Source organism: Leguminivora glycinivorella, chromosome 18, assembly GCF_023078275.1.
Source record: "Leguminivora glycinivorella isolate SPB_JAAS2020 chromosome 18, LegGlyc_1.1, whole genome shotgun sequence".
Classification (NCBI taxonomy): domain Eukaryota; kingdom Metazoa; phylum Arthropoda; class Insecta; order Lepidoptera; family Tortricidae; genus Leguminivora; species Leguminivora glycinivorella.
In genome coordinates this window covers 12,497,765-12,504,998 of record NC_062988.1, presented here as the reverse complement: position 1 = coordinate 12,504,998, position 7,234 = coordinate 12,497,765, and positions in this window count along the sequence as shown.

Sequence of the window (7,234 nt, the reverse complement as noted above, 5' to 3'; positions counted from 1 at the left end):
AGATACAATCCACGGCATATCACCATGAGAGTCTCGGTTCTTTGGAGAACTCTCATAAGGCCCTGGGAGCTTTCCTCAGAATCCAGACGGATAACCAGGCTCACGAATGGAGCAACTGGCTTCAATTCTGGTGCTTCAGTTATAACACGACTATGCATTCTGAAACTAAGTATACTCCCTTCGAATTAGTATTCGGAAAACTTTGTAATTTACCAACTAATATAACTAATAATAATATAGATCCTGTGTATAACTTCGATGATTATCCGATAGCTTTAAGGTATAGATTGCAAAAGGCTCAGGAAGACGCCAGAAATAATTTAATTATGTCAAAGCAGTTAAGAAAAGAAAGATATGATAAAACATGTAATCCAATTAAGTATAAAATAGGCGATTTATTATTAGTGAAAAAAGAAGGACGTGAAAAAATGGACCCAGTGTATTTAGGTCCATACTCTGTTATTGAAGACATGGATGTTAATGTAAAAGTTTCTATAGGAAATAAACAAAATGTAATCCATAAAAATAGAACTATTCCTTATTTTATGTAACGAGTTATGCTAGTAATAAGTTAGTCATAATCATTGACTCATCGGTGCACCAGGTGTGCGTCACATTTCATTATATTATTGTTATCGTTACCTAAGAGAGTAATCACCTCACCATAATTATGAGCGTGTCGTATTATACAATAACACATAAAAGTGATTGACCTGTATTTTTATTGTAGGTTAATTTGAAAGTTTGTTAAACATGATTTTTTTTGTGTAATATTTTTTTTTCTTTTCTAAAAAAAAAAAAAAAAAAAAAAAAAATAGGGGGAAGGTGTGATGTGTAAGCATACCTAATTAGATTAAGTAGGCTAGATGCTTTATATATGGAAACTGTATTACTCATAATGATCAGCTTATTCTATCTGTATTCTAATCGACATTACATATTGATGCCTTGGAGAGTCAACATGTGTTTCATTTATTAAACTCTACTACATCCCTACCGAATAGAACATGCACCAATAGCTTCGACCAATACAGTTTATTGTCCGCGGAGTTCATTTATACTGGTCAATATGGTTGTGCTGAGCGGCGCCGAGGCGCGTCCATCCCTCTTTACCGAGTTAACAATGTGATATGCTATCCCTTTCACGTAAACGACTAGGCATGGGGCCATGTTAGTTTATGTCTGTTGCGGGAACTTCGTACTGCCGTTCGTACCATGTGCTACCATTTTATGAAATATAAAAGAAAGCAGATTTGTAATAGTGAATAATTATCTAGAATCTGTAGAGTCTGTAGTGGTATTTAGTTCATTGATTAGTTTAGAATATTTAGTTGGTTATTTAACTTAGTAAACGTAAGTAAAAATGCACAGTTTAGTTATTAGTTACTAGAATGATTTTTATTGAGATGCTATCACAATTATCATCCTCCTTGCGTTATCCCGGCATCGGCATTCGCCACGGCTCATGGGAGCCTGGGGTCCGCTTTGGAAACTACTACCAAGATTTGGCGCAGGCACTAGTTTTATGAAAGCGACTGCCATCTGACCTTCCAACCCGAAGGGTAACTAGGCCTTATTATAATTTAATTATAATATTATAATTTGTTGCAAAACAAATTCACCACAGTACTGGTACCGGTACCATTGTCTATAATAGACATGTCCCATTCCCATCCCTACTGCTAATCATAAAGGCGCGCCATTATTTGCAACGACCAATGGCAGCACCGTGCGCGCCCGCCTCACCCCGCAAGGATTGGTGATTTGCGTCTCGAACAATATCGCTTGCATTTGGCTTCTAGTGGGGTGTTCTGTGGTTATTTCAAAGCCGTTACGGAGGAGATGAGTTCGGAGAGGACTGTCACCATTTCTGAGGTAGTACAAATCATATGATAAGAGTATGTAACGGAAAGTCGGAAAGTAAAACTTGTGCTGTGGATTCGCCGGACTGGGTAAGTACATAAATATGTTGTAACAATAGGAATTTCATTCCCTTTAATTAAGTAATAACTAACAGAATGCAAGGCGTAGGTTACGCCTTCTACTGCCCTCTGTCGGGAATAGGCAGGAAGTCATCGACCGTAAGGTATCAGATATTGGATCGGCCTTCCTCGCCATCTAGCGTTGGGTAGCTGCACTCTGGTAGTCCGTCTTGGGCTTACGTGGATCAACGTTGCCATTTTAGAAAAATAGAAGTAAGATAGTCATCGGTCTTTTCCTTTCCTTTTTTTCCGTAATCAGACCCAATTAAGGGTGTTTTCTTCATCTTCCGCGTTACCCGCGAAGTGTTTGGTTTAAATTTCCTTTGTTGGCTCGATTTTCGTTGAACGTCCGGCAGGGGCTGTTCGCGGCGCGAGCTGATTTAGGCTTGGCAACACTAGTTCTGTCAAAATGGAATTCTTTTTGCCGGAGAGAGAATTGAGAGGAGATCTTTAGCCCAAGTCAAAATCGGGCGCAATCGCCCGTTTAAGTGAGTTTTAATAGTAATTCTGTTGTGTATTTTCTTATAGTTGGTTAGTTTCTAACGAAGCGTTGCATATTTTCCAGCCCCGGAATCGGACGCAAATAAAACCATGTTCCGATGGTAATAGGCGACGCCCAGCGTGCCCGGGTGTTGAAATAAGTGCAAAACTGCTCCCCGCTCGCCTTTTGTCCACCAACGGTAAGTTGTACATTCTTTAAACCTTGTAGGGAGTCAAATTGTCACTTAGGTTATGTGTAATTCCAAATTAGTGGTAGGTCGTTCACGCCGCGTCGCCTAATCCTCGCGCCGGTCGCGAGCGTTTCCCGCTGTGTTCCGGTAACCTACCGGCGGCACGCTGACGCTGCCGCCATCCACACGGCACCACCTCAGAGGCGGCTGACGTGGCAGTCGTGGTGGTTTGCTACGTTTGGAGGTTAGACCTTTCCAATCACTCTTAACTACATCATTGAACCGGCACATGGTTCTGGCGCCCTCCGTGTTACTGTACCTTTTATTTTAATATCCGCCGTACACCGTTTCTACCCATAGTCTTAAACCAGAGTTCGCTGATCCACGTTTGTTCCCTTAGACAAAATAAAACTTAGTTTCATGTTCTAGTGTAGCTAGCCCTCGACTCAGTAAACTTATAGTAAGTTAGACAGTAATTTCCTAATATAGAGGCAAGGCTCAGTGGAGTCCTTGGGTTGTAAACTAATTAAAGTAAAATTAGCATAAAATATCATTTATTACAGAAATATATTTCCCTATTGTAAAAATAGCATGAATAAATACATAGTTCCCCTTTAACAGTTGTTTCAATTTTCAATCTTGTTGCTAGCTTAATAAACCCCCTATTATAAATATTGTAACAAAAACATTACATTTTTAGAATTACAAAATATTGTTTGAGCTTTGGTATTTCTTTACTAACATACCTCTACTTACTCAATCTAACATTTCTGATTTTCTAACAAGTTTCAAAAACTATTTATTTTATGCATCATGAGTAAAAGCCCCTTGAGGCCCGGGAGGGGCATGGGTGCAGGTACAAGTGGTGCCGGTACCGGTACTAAAAAAGCAAAACATGATCAAAAATTTAGAAATGAATGGTTAGGAGAGGACCAATTTAAAAACTGGCTTACCACAAGTCAACAAGGCGAGAATTTTGGGTATTGTAGGGCCTGTCGCAAAGACCTTAAAATGTTTTTGAGAGGGGGGGGGATCAGATCTAACACATCATGGCCACATCGATACACAGTACAAACATGACTAGCTTAGTAGGTCAAAAAACTACACAGCAATCAATGCCACCTGCATCAACATCTTGCTTCTTCTACAAAGCAATCTGAATTACGCCTAGTATCGTTTCAAGTTGAACATAACATAGCCATTAGAAGCATCGACCACTTAAGTCTTGCAGTTGCTGTCTAGATTCAAAAATAGCAGCCAATATTAGTTTAAGGCGAACAAAGGCGACGGCTTTGATCAAAAATGTGATGGGCCAAACTGAAAAGGAAGAACTTTCCAAAGCTATGAGAGGCCAGAAATTTTCATTAATCGTTGATGAATCGACAGATAGGGGAACCACTAAACATTTATGTCTGGTAAGCAGAATAATAATAGATAAACGAGTCGAAGACTGTTTTTTTTTTATTTAATGCCAGTTGAAAAAGGTGCGACTTCTGAGGACTTATATAAATTAATTGTGGAAAGTTTTGAGAGCTGTGGCATACCATGGAAGGATAACTTAATTGGGTTTGCAGCTGATGGAGCTAATGTTATGATGGGGAATCAAAACAGTTTAAGAACATTGTTACAAAAAGATTAAAAGATTAGAAATTATATTTCATCAATGCAGTGGTTGAGGATAGAGTCCAAGCCTCTCATAATATATTGGAAAATTTAAATAATCCATTCGTCAAATTATATTTGGAATCTTTCAATAATTTAAATAAACCTATGCAATCAGAATCCACTCAAGATACATTGTTTAAGAAAAACCTTAGAATCAGCTGTCCGGACAATTCTTTCATATTACATGAAGCAGCAATATTTGAATGAAACACCAATCTCAGACATAGATCACAAAAATCCAAGAAATTTCCTACCACTAGCAGATCTATACATTGGAGCTAAAGCCACTTTGGGCCTACAAAGCACTGATAATGAAGAACAGGTAAAAAACTTCAAATTACGCATCTTAGATTTTTATATCGAAACAATTGCTCAAATCAAACAGAGGTTTTCGTTTTCGGATAATGTGTTTACACAGTTAGAGATTTTGGATCCGTCAATTGTGAAATCATGTAAATATGGAACAATAATGTAGGTAGGAACCAGTTGTCGTCGTCATTTGCTGTTGTAAACGGGGTTGACCTCCTTATGTCGACCCTGCGCACCGTGAATGGTGTCAGAGAGTATGTGAGCGTCTTGGAGGCGCCGATTGGGCACCCCTTACTGTGTCCTGTCAACCCCGCGGCCGAGTTCCAGCTGCTCCTGTCGGTGGAGCTGAACACGATACTCCCCGACGGGACCATGGTGTGTGTGGATCCACAGAGGTCCGCCGATGGCTTGTGGTTTGTCATCTGGCGGCCTGTGGATCCTGAAGAGCTCCTGGATGACGTCGCGGGTGTGATAGCGGAACAGTTAGACTTATAGTGCGTGCATTGTGTGTTGTGTGGTGCTGATTTTTTTTTTTTATTATTATTATTTTTCGCGTATTATTATTTTTTTTTTGTGTTGTTTGATATAATTAAAATCTTTCATTTATTTTCGACTGTGCTTTTATTTACATGTGGTATGGTTTAGTTCTATTTTTGTGCAGTACGTATTCTTTTCCTGAAAGTAGTATTTTTATATTCTCGCCCTGATCTTCAATGACAGTGTATGGTCCCACATATACTGGGTCCATTTTATCTCGATTCTCTTTTTTCACTAATACTAATTCCCCTATCTTATAGGTTATAGGGTTGGTTTTTAAATCGTAACTTATTTTTCTATTTAACTTAGACCTAATTAAATTATTCCTAGCATCCTCTTGGGATTTCTGTAACCTATACTTAAATTCTATAGGGTATGAATTAAAATTATACATTGGATCTACCTGGCTAATAATATTAGTTGGTATTCGACATAATTTTCCAAATACCAATTCATATGGTGTATATTTAGTGGCTGAATGCACTGTTGTATTATAAGAAAAACACCAATATTGCAACCAATCTGACCACTGATGTGCCTGGTTGTCTGTTTGAATCCTTAAAAATGCTCCTAAAGCTTTATGCGAGTTTTCTAAAGAACCCAGGCTTTCATGGTGGTAAGAGGTTGATTGCAATTGTTTTATATTTAGAATATTACAAATTTCGCGCATAGTTGATGAAATGAATTCCGAACCCCTATCGGTTCCAATTTCCTTGGGAATTCCATATCGTAGTATGAAATTATCAACTAAGGCTTTTGCGACCGTGTCGGTCTCTTTATTCAGGAGTGGATATGCTTCTACATACTTAGTGAGCTCGCACTGTAAAGTAAGTATATAGCAATATCCGTTCGTATCCTTGGTTAGCGGTCCACATAAATCTAAGAATACTTTTGTTATATTTTACTAACCGTGGTGTAATTAATTAATACGACCAGTTATTCGGTAAGCAACGCGTTTATTTCGAGGAAACAGGAAAGACAGATGACATACGACACAAACATCATGGCGGTGGGAGTGCATGTTGCCAGCTATGAATATATACAACACTCTCCCTCCACTTACCAAAAAATAATTTTAAATGCCTTACCTCTAAATCTTACACCTATAAGTTTTGAGAACATGCCAGTAGTTGATTTACATGCCTCTTCCATTGAAGGCCATCAACTTCTACCCTATAAGTCACCCCAGGCACTATAATTTCAACTACTTTACCTAGAGACCAGTTCTTTTGATTTTTTCTTAAGTCCCGTACCATCACCTTATCACCCAGTGCAAAATGTTTTATAACATCTTTACTGCTCAGAGTTTGTTTTACTTGATCTAAATCTATTTTATCACTAACAGGGCTAGGCCTAATCAAGGAGAAACGACTTCTCAACTCTCTTCCATACATTAATTTGGCTGGACTTTGGCCTGTGCTTTTATGTACTGTTGATCTGTAATCAAATAGGAACAAATTACAAGCATACTCTGCGCTATGTCCACTTTCTACAATTTTTACAATGTGAGATTTAAAAGACTCTACAAAACGCTCAGCTAATCCATTTGTGGCTGGGTGATATGGTGGGGTGAATACTTGTTTTATTCCTACTAAGTTACAATATTTTTTAAACTCCCCACTAGTCCAGGTGGGACCATTATCAGTCACGAGCGTTAAGGGATATCCATAACGCACAAAAATATTTTTTAGCACTTCAATTGTCTTTTCTGAAGTTATTTTAGTCATTGCCACAGCCTCTGGCCATTTGGAATGTGCATCTATTACGACTAAAAACATTTTTCCGAATAAGGGACCCAAAAAGTCTGCATGTAATCTATGCCAAACTGCCGGTGGCTGTGGCCACACTGTTAATTTAGCTTTTTCCGGATTTTTATGATTTTGTAAACATATCAAGCAACTTTTGGTTATGTTCTCTACCTCTTTGTCGATGTCTGGCCACCAAAAATATGATCTAGATATCTCTTTCATCCTAGTTGTCCCTAAATGGCTTGCATGCAAGTCCTCTAATAAACAATGTCTAATAGACTGTGGTATAATTACACGGTAACCCCACAATAAACAATCCTTT